Source organism: Nymphaea colorata, chromosome 2, assembly GCF_008831285.2.
Source record: "Nymphaea colorata isolate Beijing-Zhang1983 chromosome 2, ASM883128v2, whole genome shotgun sequence".
Lineage (NCBI taxonomy): Eukaryota > Viridiplantae > Streptophyta > Magnoliopsida > Nymphaeales > Nymphaeaceae > Nymphaea > Nymphaea colorata.
Window position 1 is genome coordinate 28,272,550 of NC_045139.1, and position 15,692 is coordinate 28,288,241.

Genomic DNA, 15,692 nt, shown 5'->3' on the forward strand with positions numbered 1-15,692 from the left:
TTTTCCTTCTTCCTTCTTCTCCTCCTCCCTCTCCCACTGTTTTGCCGTCTCCCCTCTCTGCCGCACGGCCTCCTCTTGCACAGCCTCTCCCCTTCTTTTTTTTTTTTGTTGTTTCTCTCCCTCTCCTCCACAACTCGAGCTCTCACTCCCACACTCTCTCGTCCTCTCTGCTGCACCCTCTCCCTTTTTCCCCGCCCGTTTTCTTGCTGTTTTTTTTACTATTTTGGGGCTGTTGGTTTGGATTTCAGTGGGGAACACATCATTTTTCCCTCATACCAGTGAAGTGAAAGCATTGGTGGTGGAGGTAGCGATCAATCGTTAACGTTGAAGCTCAATCGAACCCTTGAAGTGGCTGCCGGGAGCACTACGACAGTTTGAATTCTAAGATTATGGTGAGAAAGGCCTAATCGAGCTTAGATTGTTGTAAATTTTCCTTTGGAGCACGAATAATTATTGTTTGAGCACGCTAGAATTAGAATTTGATGTTTAGGGATGCATGTTAGCGACTTTGCTTTTCGGGAAAAGTTTAGGATTATGTTGGAGAAGCGATGATTCATGTATATATTGATCTTTTAAGCTTGAGGTGTTGATTTTCGAAGCAATAGGGAAGCATGGTAGAGATTGTGATGTTGTGGGAAAGATTTAGAACCGTCTTAGTGAGCACGTGACACATGCTTTTGTGAACGGGTGTATTTTGGAGTTCGAGGGGAAAGCATACATAAGTTGGATATGACTATGGGGTTGACGCCTCGACTAAAGAAAGCAAATGAGAATTGGGTCGTGATGGATTGATCGAAACAGTGAATTTTGACGTTTGGTGGCAACGTCAAGAGGTTAGGAGGAGGCCTATTGGAGGGCTTGTAGGTCAACACTACCCGTCGACACTTTCTTGAGGCAATGACATATGCCTCAATGATTTTGTTTTACGTTTGTTTGGATCGTAAAAGAATCTCGTAGAAATCTTATCTTGCGATAATGTCTGTAGGTACACCGGGCACGTCCCGTAGACCTTGAGCGACCAGTTTCGAAGCTCGAGGCATTTTGAAGAGTTTTGTAGGCGCACGACAGGTATGGCAGCATTCCAGGCAAATCCCTGCCTGAGCAAATGTGTGAATGTGTGTTCCTAGGATCGTGTTGAAAAGCTATTAGAAGCATGTTTTGAAAATGTTACGCATTTGCATGTGCATGCTAGAATTGGTAACTGTTTAGGACAGATGAGGTGGGGTATCGAGTCGAGTGTCTCCTCGACCCCAATTGTGCATTAGAAAGCATCCTAGACTACTCTATGTGGTTTGGCTAAGTTTTTCAAAGAGGTGATTGATGTGATAATTGATGTGAAGGTTGTGTTTTATTGCATACACATTGTCGCGGGCAATGATGCAAATGAATGAATTGGAGGGTAATTGTACCTGTATTGTATGACGGCTAGCTATGACTGTTAAATGTCATATGTAGACCTCGTGTGGAGACAATTGGAGGTGTGGGTGCACTCGTGAAGTGAACCAACCTCATGAGCTAACCAGTCATTTTGTGATTGTGCATTTGTAATGATAATAATGTAAGAATAAGAGATGAGAGGCCAGTGGGTTGTGGCAATGTGTTTGGGAGACGTCCCGCTTTCGCCACTAGTCTCGTCTGTTCGAAGCGCAGGCGGTGCAAGGCCCCAAGGTATTGTTGTGTATTGTGCTTAGAGCGTTGGGCTCCCGCCTTCCCAACCTGGGTGTCCTAAGGAAGACTGAGTATCTCTCCGTAGAATTCACACACCCATGGATGAGTACTCTACCGCTGCAGCGGATGAATGGATCCATACCGTTATGGGCCACCACGAGGGTTGTCTCTCGGCTATGGGCCGCCCATGGTGTGCACGTGTCTGTGTTTGCACCCATAGGAACTGTCAATTCACTAAAGCTAATAAAAATGAAAGTATGTGATTGAAATGTGTGTGAACGAATGTATGTGATTGATGGGCATGTGAATGATATGAATAAAATGAAATGTTTAAGCATGCCTTGCATGTGATTGAGATTGTGTTACTGTGGCCCTTGAGTAGCCTTTACATGTCGTGGTCTATGTTAGGGTTTTCTTGGCAAATGATGTGGCTATGTCCTGACACGACATGATGATAGATTGTTTTTATGATTGTTCTCATATTTGAGCCCTACCTAAGAGGGTTTGGAATTTTCCTGGCTTGTTGCCATACTGCGAAGGCTAAGCCTTCTGTTGTTTCATTTTTTTCAGGTTTTGGTGGACCAGGGGCAGCAGGTTGAGCAGATGGTTTTACTCACGTCCTACTGGGGAGGTTTTTGGTCTTTTGTAGCGCCGGCGCGTCTTATTTTGATTGTATTGATGTCTTGTATTTGTTAGACATCAATTATATGTTTTGGGGCATTTTTGTCATGCGCTTAGATGTGATTTTGTATGAATCAAAATTGTTATATGAATGAAAGTTCGTCCCATTGTTTTGAATGGCACAGCTCCCTCTTTTGAATTGTTGTGTCGTCACACTTCAATGCTTTATGTTAGAAAAAAAAAATGTGTTTGAGGGTCAAAAAGGTTGGGGTGTGACAGATATTCAGCTCCCGTTGCAACCAGTGGCGGATTTCCGACATCCAGTGGTATCTTCTGGTGTTTATTCTGGAAAAATGACATCTACGCAACTCGTATAGTTGCGGATCATTTCCTCCATGTCCAACAATCATTTTCTGTGGCAGTCTATTTTCCGTCAAACCATCACATCTCTGATGGTTCCTTTTTTGCCTTGGGAGACTGGCATTGAGTTGCCTTCTCCTTCTATCTACCCTGTTTCAATGCATTCTTTTCATGATTAATATGAATGGTATTGTTGATAGATCGTATGTTTCGGGTCTGGATCCATACCCGACCCGTCTTGTAGCCCGTGTTGGGCACTAGTTAAGTCATGTAAACCTAATCCTTATGTGTTAATGATAATCTAAGGAGAGAGAGAATCTGGCGGCTAGTGGGCACCGACTCATCCTCATTCGTGGTTTTTTCTCCCTCGTGTTGAGGGTTTTCCACGTTACATCGTGATCGTTGTTCCTCTTCCTCTCCTTGTTCGTATTTCTACATGGTATTAGAGCTGTGAAGTTCTGGCATTAACGTGTTGGAGGAGGCGCCCCGCACTGTTTATCGTCCGACGGAGTCACTGCTCATCCCCGCCGTCCGACGCCAAGACGTCTGCCGTCTGCCGCTGTCCGCCCTCCCGTCGCCCGTCCGTCTGCCGCCGTCCGCCCTCCCATCGCCCGTCCGACTGCCGCCGTCCGCCCTTCCGCTGCTCGTCCTCCTGCGCTCGGCGAGCGCCTCCAAGCACCGCCCTCTGCTCTTGCGCCGCCAAGGGCTTCTGCGTTGTTCTGCTCCCGCTGCCGCCAAGCGCCTCACACTCTGCCCTTCTGCTGACGCCGCTGTCTTCTACGCTGCAGTTGCTCTCTGCCCTTGTTGCTCTCGTCGTTGTGTGGGTCTGTCATTATGGCAGTCTCTTCTTCCTTGTCGATGGTCAGTCAAACTGAAATCAGGACTGTGAGACCCGAGAACATTCCTGTGCAGGTTATTACTCTTCGCCTCACAAAGGAGAACTATTTCTCGTGGTCGCCGACTATGACTATGGGGATTGCTGGCCGTGGTCGGATGGCCTATATCGACGGGAGCAACCCTGAACCAGAAAGAACAAGTGATGTGTGGCACACTTGGTTCCTTGAGGACAATCAAGTAAAAACGTGGATTGTCAACTCTGTCTCCGCTGAGATTCAACCTCTTATCGTTCGGAAGAAGACTGCACGGGACATGTGGGTGGTCCTTGAGCAAATGTATGGCCAGAAGAAGACGGCCATTCGCACTTATCAAGTAATGAAGACTGTTTATAACCTCCACCAAGGGAACTCTTCTGTTGCAGAATACTATGGGGCTTTGAAAGCCAAGTGGGAAGAACTTGACTATCACTCTGATATTTCGTGGCACTGTCCCCAAGATCAGGCACTTTACATTGCCCAGAAATGGAAAAACAGAGTGTTCCTCTTTTTAGCTGGCTTAAATGATGAGTTTGAAGGTGTTCGGAGCCAGATTCTGAATTCTGGAGAGGTGTCCAGTATTGAAGATGTATACTCGGTTGTTGAAGCAGAAGAACAAAGAAGGCTGGTTGGTCACCAATGAAAGCAAGAGGGATCTTGGTCTCTCTCATGAGAGATCAGCCCTTGTGAGCCGTGGACCTGGAGGCTTGGCTAGACCCCCTCGCCGATGCACACACTGCAAGAAGACGGGTCACACCGTCAATTACTGTTGGGATCTCTATCCAGACAAGAAAGGAAATAGAGGGAGGTCTTCTAGTGGGAAAACACCTGGGCCTAAGGTGCCCAAATCCAGTGGGGAAAAACTTTCTATTTCGGCTGATCAGCTTCGTGAACTAAGGGCTTATTTGGGCAGGATCGATGTCAACAAGATTGAGACCTTAGAGGAAACTACAGCTAATCATGCTCTTGCAGTTCTTGGCAATAAAGGTAACTCTTCTGTGGGGGAATGGATTGTCGATAGTGGTGCTACTCATCACATGACAGGTAATCCAAAATTGTTCATGAGTATAAGTTGTCCTCGGGAAGGGAACGTGTTTCTCTTGCAGATGGTTCCTCTACCTGTGTGGCAGGCGAAGGCACTCTGTCCTTGTTGGACAAATTTCATGTGCAGGGCGCATTACATGTCCCCCAGTTTCCTTTAAATCTCTTGTCAGTCAGTAGACTTACTAAAGAATTGAATTGTGAACTTATTTTCTCTGCCGATCGCTGTGTTTTGCAGGACTTGGTGACAGGGAAGAGGATTGGGATTGGTTTAGCTTCTGATGGATTATATCGTCTTCCCATACGTGTGGCTACTGCTCTGTTAACAGCGATCCGCAAGACAGATAAGAGAAGAGAAGATTGTCTTCAGTCCTTTATGTACTGGCATGAACGTTTTGGGCATTTACCTTTTGGGATTTTGAAACATTTGTTTCCAGACTTGTGTTCCTCCTTTGATTTGTCTTTCATTTCTTGTGATGTTTGTCAGTTTGCCAAACATGTGAGGGCTTCGTACCTTCTTTCTACTAGTTGTGTTAATAAAGCTTTTTCCCTAATTCACTTTGATGTATGGGGACTGTAGAAACATGCAACGCACGAAGGAAGAAGAAAGGAACACACGGTATACGTGAAAAAACCTCAGAAAGAGGAAAAAACCACGGGAAGCTCTAACCTAGGTGCACACTGCAACCCTAGGAGAGAGAAAAATTTATTCACTTAATTCAACAATTACACTTAAGTGAAGACTATATAGGAGGGAGAGAAAGAGTGCCGCCTAGGGTACCGAGCCAGCCTCGGTACCCGTGCCCCATGGGACCGGGTCCAGAGTTGGACCCGGTTCCCCATTACAATCTATTTCAACACTCTCCCTCAAGCTTGGTATACATGTCAAACATGCCAAGCTTGCTAACATTTTTCTCAAATTGAGATGTACATAAAGACTTAGTTAAGACATCAGCAACTTGATCTTCAGACTTCATATAAGGCAGGATCAACTCCTTAGAATCTATGCGTTCCCGTATGAAGTGGCGATCGATCTCCACATGTTTGGTTCTGTCGTGCAGGACTGGATTGTTTGCCAAGTTAATAGCCGACTTGTTGTCACAATACATCCTCATCTTCTCTTCCATTTTCACCCCAATATCTGCTAACAGAATTTTGAGCCATAACATTTCTGTAACCCCCATAGCAACCGCCCTGTATTCAGGCGTCAGAATCTGCATCGCCTCTTCGCAGATTGTGACGCCTGCGTTGGTCCTGTCTATAGGACCGGATCTGATCATCAAATTCCGCAATGGTATTTGATGCAGATGTTGAAGCTGTCGCCGTGATTGAAGGTCTTTCTCCTCTGGTTGCCATCTCAAGAAATCTGCAACTTTCTTTTCTCACTGTCGAGAATATCGAGGGGATCTACAAATACCTTCAATTTGCCTGCAGACTGAGGTACTGCAGTGGTTTTGCCGAGAGTAAGACTGGCAAGTTGATTGGTTATGGCTGTCAATTGCGAGTCTTCTTTGGATTCGGTCTTGACGACCGCGGCTATTTCTGATCGGAGATCTTTAACGTCTTTAGAGAGCTGGGTGAGCTGGGCCTCAATACGATTAAGAGTAGCAGAGAGGTCTGAGTCTATACTCAGATTGGACACTAAATGGGCTAGACTATTGTTTTGCTTAATAACTAGGTTGATGGTTTTGATAAGGTCTAGGGTTTTATCTCCGGTGGAAACTAGGGTTGCTGGTGATAGGTATACAACAGAGGGTGGATCTATGCTCTGGGTGGCTTGCAAAGCAGCTTTCACTTTCTGGTTTGCGAATAGAGCAACCGGAATTCTTTCGCTGGTCATAGGTTAATTCCTTTCGTGCTTGGAGCTCGGATACAAAGAGGGCTCATATTACAATATGTGGATTTACTGCCCCTCCTGGGTCTTACACCACGGCTTGTAATCCTTTTGCTGTCTTTGAATACAATCTCACAAGAACTAAGAAATGAACACTACAAACAGGAAATGCATCCAGAATTTCTACAGCTAGTCAAAAAAGGAAAACGGCAAAGAGAGTTCTCAGAGAACAAAAACCAGGCTCTGATACCATAAAAAGGGGGTTTTGCTTTGAGATGCGGAAGCGAGAGAAGCAGAAAGAAGGCCAGGAACGGGAAGAAATTGGTGCGGTGACCAAATACTCTTCACTTTAATAACTCTGTTACAGGAAACTTACAGGAAGTAGAAAACTTACAGGAAAACAGAAGACTAGACACGAAGATGAAAGGCTGAAGAAGACCTAGAACACTTTGAAGGCAGAGGGCAGCTCGCTCTGATACCATAAAAAGGGGGTTGTGCTTTAAGATGCGAAGCGTCAAACAAAGGCTCACAAGCCTCTGTCGGTCATTTCGAACAACATTCGGTGCCCTCGCTCGAGTTACAAGCTTCCGCTACGAAGCTCGGCAAGCGAGGGAGGGAAGCAACGGCTCGTTATCCTTCCACCGCCGAGAGCGGGAGGTGCTCGCTGCTCTGTGAAGCCAGCCTAACGCGGTTTACTCCACCCTAGAGCACAGCCCGCCCAGCCCTTCGGCCGGGCGCGCAGCGCCAAACTCCAGGCTTGGATCAAGGCGAGCCGATCGATGCTCCATTCCCTCACCGAGCCATGTCCAGCATGCGGTCGGCAAGATGACCGCCAAATCTTCGCCACCATGGAACTCGACCTTTCACGTGGAGCCCAAATTACATTTATAGTACCGGACACAATTATGACCATTGGCGACTTCTATCGTCATTTTCAGATCTCTATCCGGACTAGAGGGTATACCACATGGCGAAATGGTGAGGCCAACCTCATCATCACCAGAGGACTGATTGGACGCTTGTCCAACACTCCTAACATGGCTTTCGCCTACCAGATCTCTCATGCAACAGATTATCTGGCAAGCCGTGGAGTAACTGCCCTGCCAGGCCAAAGAAGAACCACAGAAGGCCTGCATGGGATGGACTGGGAGTTGTCAAACTCCTCAGTCATTATACCTACCGTCCCCCGCTCAATGTCCTCGCGGCAACTCAATGACGGTAGGCTTTCCCTCCGTTTCGGTGATTACGAAGCCCAACCAAGTCAAATCACTGAAGTTGAAGAAGAACGACAAGAAGCAGTAATGGTTCTTGTACACGAGGAGGATGACGAGCTTGATGAAGAGCTCGAATTTTTGATGTCTTGGAGCCAACCCTATGACGAACCGGCTCCAAAATATGATGAGTCAGCAGACGACGAAGGGGAGGATTTCGTTAATCCCTTTGCAGCTCGACAGGAGCAAGTCTGTGTTCTAAAGAAGGAAGAACCAGAGATGGATTATCCATCTTTAATTTTTTTTTTTTTGAACCCCACCCGTTTCTTTTTCCAAAACAAGGCAAGAAGATGAAGATGAAGATGATATGAAATTCTTCACCCAAATCGAAGAAGAATTCCTTGGAGCAGCAACTATGGAGGAACCCCAAAACTACGAAGACAATGAAACAGAAGAAATTATTGGGGCTACAGTCTTCAACCGACTGTATAACATGAATGTCGAATTCGACATTCCCGATATCAATCCCTTTTCAGTAGCTGCCATTCTTGATACCGGAGCAACAACGTGCTGCATTAAAGAGCAGGCGATTCCAGAGGCAGCCCTTCAACAGAGCCTTACAACAGCAAATTTTACAGGAGTAAATTCCGTCCAAAAGGCAACCAGAAGGTTCAAGGAAGGAAAGATGCGCATTGGGGCAAACATATTTTATATTCCTTACACATATGCTATGCCAATGCAGTTGGGAGAAATACAGCTAATCCTCGGCTGTAACTTTATCAGATCTCTCAAAGGAGGAATGAGGATAGAAGGTGATGAAATCACCTTCTACAAGAATGTCACAAGGGTCCAAACACAGCAGACAGTAAAAATTGCACCCTTGTATACAGAAGAAGTTGAGGACGAAAACATGTATTTAGAAGTTAAAGAGAGCGTCCTCTATCATGAACAGCCTACTCCAGTCAACTTTCAAGAGAAGTTTAAAAGGACCATGGAGAGACTGCAAACAGCGGGTTTCATAGGAGAAAACTCACTACAACACTGGGGCAAGAATCAGGTAACTTGCAAAATCATCCTGAAAAATCCTGATTTCATTATTGAAGACAGGCCCCTGAAGCAAATTACGCCCGCTCAAAAGAAGGCGTATGCAAAGCATATTGATGCCTTGCTAAAAATCGGGATCATCCGTCCAAGCAAAAGTAAGCACAGAACTATTGCCATAATAGTTCATTCAGGGACGACACAGGACCCGAAGACCGGTATTATCACAAAAGGGAAGGAGCGCATGGTCTTCAATTATAAGCGCCTCAACGATAATACCGAGAAAGACCAATATTCTCTGCCTGGAATAAACAGCATTATCAAAAAGGTCTCAGGCAGCCGGATCTACTCTAAGTTTGATCTCAAGAGTGGTTTCCATCAAGTTAAGATGGATCCGGATTCAATCCCGCTGACAGCATTTTGGGTCCCTCAGGGACTATATGAGTGGCTGGCGATGCCCTTTGGGCTTAAGAACGCGACAGCAGTCTTTCAGCGAAAGATGGACGAAGTCTTCAAAGGAACTGAAGACTTCATCGCGGTATATATTGATGATATCCTGGTATTCTCACAAAATGAAGATGCCCACATTAAACATCTTCGAATCATGCTTGACAGGATACAAGAACATGGGCTTGTTCTTAGCCCCACCAAGATGACGGTTGGAAAAACTCAAATTGAGTTTCTTGGCGCAATTATTGGCCAAGGAGAAATCAAGCTCCAACCAAACATCATCAAGAGAGTCCTCGAAAAAGGAGGACAGGAATTAGAGACAAAAACTGGCATGAGATCATGGCTCGGTATACTAAACTATGCCAGAAATTTCATCCCGAATTTGGGAAAACTCTTATCTCCCCTCTATGCAAAGACAAGTCCAACTGGGGAACGGAGGATGAATAGGCAGGATTGGCTCCTGGTAAATCAGATTAAGGAGCTCGTACAAAACCTGCCCCCACTGTCTATTCCACCCAAGGACGCTGCGATGGTCCTTGAGACAGATGGTTGTATGGATGGTTGGGGAGGGGTCATAAAATGGAAGCCAAAGAAAAATGACCCCCGAATGCTAGAGAAACCTTGCGCCTATGCCAGTGGAAAATTTTCACCACCAAAAGACGCAGAAATCCATGCAGTCATGAACTCTCTAGCCAACCTCAAGCTTTATTACCTAGAGTCTGATGGCCTCTTGGTAAGAACAGATTGCCAAGCCATCATCTCGTTCTTCAACAAGTCTAATGTGAATAAACCCTCAAGGGTCAGATGGGTAGTCTTTGTAGACTTCATAACAGGTCTAGGCATACCAGTAACTTTTGAACACATAGACGGGAAGGACAACACCCTAGCCGACACACTTTCAAGGATGGTCGGCTACGCCTCTGCAACCACACAACCGCTCTCATCCCAGGGAGCCCTGATTTTTAACAAGTTTATCTCATTTTTGCAGGAATGGCGGCAAGCGGATCAAATGGGACACCACTCAATGAAAGTGGTCCACTCTTTATGCAGCCAAGTGGACTCTTGGCTCATCGATACTGCACCCTCATCCGCGACAGGTTCACACCTGTTAACGGCATCATCAGCCGTTGGGATCAACAGATCGAGGACGAACTCTTCGATCTCGAATTTGAGCTTCACCGACGCACCATCAGAGATTTTGAATACATCATTCAAATCGAGGAAGCCAAAATCATAATGATAACTCGCGCCACTGCAAGTGATGATTACTGGGAGTACTTCACCGGCGCCATGAATGACTGGATCACCAAGATGCGAAGCGTCAAACAAAGGCTCACAAGCCTATGTCGGTCATTTCGAACAACATTCGGTCATTTAGGAAATCTGTAAGCGTCAGCAATGACGCATAGTTTCAATTATTGCAATCAAGCGTCATCCATGACGTATGTAATAGGTAGACCCGCACTACGCGGATCCTATTGTCGTTTTGCGTCGGCGGAAACCCCACCACGCAATAATATCGTCTTGTCGTTAGCGTCGGCGCCTGGGGTCCACCAGGCGCACTAAGGCTTGGCGCGCTGTAGTACTTGTACTACACCACCAAACCGGTAGTACAGGTCACTCGTAACCTGTACTACCAGTCGCAGTCCTCAAGTTCTATAAATAGGACTCTCAGCTCATAACGAAGGCATCGGTGCCCTCAGAGCGAGCTGCCCTCTGCCTTCAAAGTGTTCTAGGTCTTCTTCAGCCTTTCATCTTCGTGTCTAGTCTTCTGTTTTCCTGTAAGTTTTCTACTTCCTGTAAGTTTCCTGTAACAGAGTTATTAAAGTGAAGAGTATTTGGTCACCGCACCAATTTCTTCCCGTTCCTGGCCTTCTTTCTGCTTCTCTCGCTTCCGCATCTCAAAGCAAACCCCCTTTTTATGGTGTGGTAAGTGGTAGCCAGGATGGATTCCTCGATGTGAGTGGAAGACGAGGCGGGCTCGTCATGGATGATGGGAAGAGTCGGTAGAGATTCTTCATCGTCATCACTGAGAGGAGTAGGATTGGTAGGTTCCTGCAGAACCATTTTTGAAACAATTGCGCGTCGCCGCGCAGCATGGCTTGGTGAGACTTTGGCTAGGCGATCCCCAAGCTGAACGTCTAGCTTTGCTTTCCCTTTGGCTGAAACGCATGGTTTTGCCAAAAGGGAGTTATTTGGATTGGCCATAGCCTTGTCATAGCCCAATGGTTTGAATTGAGGGATACGGTTGTCCTGGATCCATACGAACAGCGTATTGAGTTGTTCAGGACCGTTATCCTCATTTTCTGACAGCGAGAAGATCGCGTCAGAATCTGCATCGCCTCTTCGCAGATTGTGACGCCTGCGTTGGTCCTATCTATAGGACCGGATCTGATCATCAAATTCCGCAATGGTATTTGATGCAGATGTTGAAGCTGTCGCCGTGATTGAAGGTCTTCCTCCTCTGGTTGCCATCTCAAGAAATCTGCAACTTTCTTTTCTCACTGTCGAGAATATCGAGGGGATCTACAAATACCTTCAATTTGCCTGCAGACTGAGGTACTGCAGTGGTTTTGCCGAGAGTAAGACTGGCAAGTTGATTGGTTATGGCTGTCAATTGCGAGTCTTCTTTGGATTCGGTCTTGACGACCGCGGCTATTTCTGATCGGAGATCTTTAACGTCTTTAGAGAGCTGGGTGAGCTGGGCCTCAATACGATTAAGAGTAGCAGAGAGGTCTGAGTCTATACTCAGATTGGACACTAAATGGGCTAGACTATTGTTTTGCTTAATAACTAGGTTGATGGTTTTGATAAGGTCTAGGGTTTTATCTCCGGTGGAAACTAGGGTTGCTGGTGATAGGTATACAACAGAGGGTGGATCTATGCTCTGGGTGGCTTGCAAAGCAGCTTTCACTTTCTGGTTTGCGAATAGAGCAACCGGAATTCTTTCGCTGGTCATAGGTTAATTCCTTTCGTGCTTGGAGCTCGAATACAAAGAGGGCTCATATTACAATATGTGGATTTACTGCCCCTCCTGGGTCTTACACCACGGCTTGTAATCCTTTTGCTGTCTTTGAATACAATCTCACAAGAACTAAGAAATGAACACTACAAACAGGAAATGCATCCAGAATTTCTACAGCTAGTCAAAAAAGGAAAACGGCAAAGAGAGTTCTCAGAGAACAAAAACCAGGCTCTGATACCATAAAAAGGGGGTTTGCTTTGAGATGCGGAAGCGAGAGAAGCAGAAAGAAGGCCAGGAACGGGAAGAAATTGGTGCGGTGACCAAATACTCTTCACTTTAATAACTCTGTTACAGGAAACTTACAGGAAGTAGAAAACTTACAGGAAAACAGAAGACTAGACACGAAGATGAAAGGCTGAAGAAGACCTAGAACACTTTGAAGGCAGAGGGCAGCTCGCTCTGAGGGCACCGATGCCTTCGTTATGAGCTGAGAGTCCTATTTATAGAACTTGAGGACTGCGACTGGTAGTACAGGTTACGAGTGACCTGTACTACCGGTTTGGTGGTGTAGTACAAGTACTACAGCGCGCCAAGCCTTAGTGCGCCTGGTGGACCCCAGGCGCCGACGCTAACGACAAGACGATATTATTGCGTGGTGGGGTTTCCGCCGACGCAAAACGACAATAGGATCCGCGTAGTGCGGGTCTACCTATTACATACGTCATGGATGACGCTTGATTGCAATAATTGAAACTATGCGTCATTGCTGACGCTTACAGATTTCCTAAATGACCGAATGTTGTTCGAAATGACCGACATAGGCTTGTGAGCCTTTGTTTGACGCTTCGCATCTTGGTGATCCAGTCATTCATGGCGCCGGTGAAGTACTCCCAGTAATCATCACTTGCAGTGGCGCGAGTTATCATTATGATTTTGGCTTCCTCGATTTGAATGATGTATTCAAAATCTCTGATGGTGCGTCGGTGAAGCTCAAATTCGAGATCGAAGAGTTCGTCCTCGATCTGTTGATCCCAACGGCTGATGATGCCGTTAACAGGTGTGAACCTGTCGCGGATGAGGGTGCAGTATCGATGAGCCAAGAGTCCACTTGGCTGCATAAAGAGTGGACCACTTTCATTGAGTGGTGTCCCATTTGATCCGCTTGCCGCCATTCCTGCAAAAATGAGATAAACTTGTTAAAAATCAGGGCTCCCTGGGATGAGAGCGGTTGTGTGGTTGCAGAGGCGTAGCCGACCATCCTTGAAAGTGTGTCGGCTAGGGTGTTGTCCTTCCCGTCTATGTGTTCAAAAGTTACTGGTATGCCTAGACCTGTTATGAAGTCTACAAAGACTACCCATCTGACCCTTGAGGGTTTATTCACATTAGACTTGTTGAAGAACGAGATGATGGCTTGGCAATCTGTTCTTACCAAGAGGCCATCAGACTCTAGGTAATAAAGCTTGAGGTTGGCTAGAGAGTTCATGACTGCATGGATTTCTGCGTCTTTTGGTGGTGAAAATTTTCCACTAGCATAGGCGCAAGGTTTCTCTAGCATTCGGGGGTCATTTTTCTTTGGCTTCCATTTTATGACCCCTCCCCAACCATCCATACAACCATCTGTCTCAAGGACCATCGCAGCGTCCTTGGGTGGAATAGACAGTGGGGGCAGGTTTTGTACGAGCTCCTTAATCTGATTTACCAGGAGCCAATCCTGCCTATTCATCCTCCGTTCCCCAGTTGGACTTGTCTTTGCATAGAGGGGAGATAAGAGTTTTCCCAAATTCGGGATGAAATTTCTGGCATAGTTTAGTATACCGAGCCATGATCTCATGCCAGTTTTTGTCTCTAATTCCTGTCCTCCTTTTTCGAGGACTCTCTTGATGATGTTTGGTTGGAGCTTGATTTCTCCTTGGCCAATAATTGCGCCAAGAAACTCAATTTGAGTTTTTCCAACCGTCATCTTGGTGGGGCTAAGAACAAGCCCATGTTCTTGTATCCTGTCAAGCATGATTCGAAGATGTTTAATGTGGGCATCTTCATTTTGTGAGAATACCAGGATATCATCAATATATACCGCGATGAAGTCTTCAGTTCCTTTGAAGACTTCGTCCATCTTTCGCTGAAAGACTGCTGTCGCGTTCTTAAGCCCAAAGGGCATCGCCAGCCACTCATATAATCCCTGAGGGACCCAAAATGCTGTCAGCGGGATTGGAATCCGGATCCATCTTAACTTGATGGAAACCACTCTTGAGATCAAACTTAGAGTAGATCCGGCTGCCTGAGACCTTTTTGATAATGCTGTTTATTCTAGGCAGAGAATATTGGTCTTTCTCGGTATTATCGTTGAGGCGCTTATAATTGAAGACCATGCGCTCCTTCCCTTTTGTGATAATACCGGTCTTCGGGTCCTGTGTCGTCCCTGAATGAACTATTATGGCAATAGTTCTGTGCTTACTTTTGCTTGGACGGATGATCCCGATTTTTAGCAAGGCATCAATATGCTTGCATACGCTTCTTTTGAGCGGGCGTAATTTGCTTCAGGGGCCTGTCTTCAATAATGAAATCAGGATTTTCAGGATGATTTTGCAAGTTACCTGATTCTTGCCCCAGTGTTGTAGTGGGTTTTCTCCTATGAAACCCGCTGTTTGCAGTCTCTCCATGGTCCTTTTAAACTTCTCTTGAAAGTTGACTGGAGTAGGCTGTTCATGATAGAGGACGCTTTCTTTAACTTCTAAATACATGTTTTCGTCCTCAACTTCTTCTGTATACAAGGGTGCAATTTTTACTGTCTGCTGTGTTTGGACCCTTGTGACATTCTTGTAGAAGGTGATTTCATCACCTTCTATCCTCATTCCTCCTTTGAGAGATCTGATAAGTTACAGCCGAGGATAGCTGTATTTCTCCCAACCCAACTGCATTGGCATAGCATATGTGTAAGGAATATAAAATATGTTTGCCCCCAATGCGCATCTTTCCTTCCTTGAACCTTCTGGTTGCCTTTTGGACGGAATTTACTCCTGTAAAATTTGCTGTTGTAAGGCTCTGTTGAAGGGCTGCCTCTGGAATCGCCTGCTCTTTAATGCAGCACGTTGTTGCTCCGGTATCAAGAATGGCAGCTACTGAAAAGGGATTGATACCGGGAATGTCGAATTCGACATTCATGTTATACAGTCGGTTGAAGACTGTAGCCCCAATAATTTCTTCTGTTTCATTGTCTTCATAGTTTTGGGGTTCCTCCATAGTTGCTGCTCCAAGGAATTCTTCTTCGATTTGGGTGAAGAATTTCATATCATCTTCATCTTCATCTTCTTGCCTTGTTTTGGAAAAAGAAACGGGTGGGGTTCCACCACGTTCCGCAGCACTCTGATGGTAAGTGGTAGCCAGGATGGATTCCTCGATGTGAGTGGAAGACGAGGCGGGCTCGTCATGGATGATGGGAAGAGTCGGTAGAGATTCTTCATCGTCATCACTGAGAGGAGTAGGATTGGTAGGTTCCTGCAGAACCATTTTTGAAACAATGCGCGTCGCCGCGCAGCATGGCTTGGTGAGACTTTGGCTAGGCGATCCCCAAGCTGAACGTCTAGCTTTGCTTTCCCTTTGGCTGAAACGCATGGTTTTGCCAAAAGGTC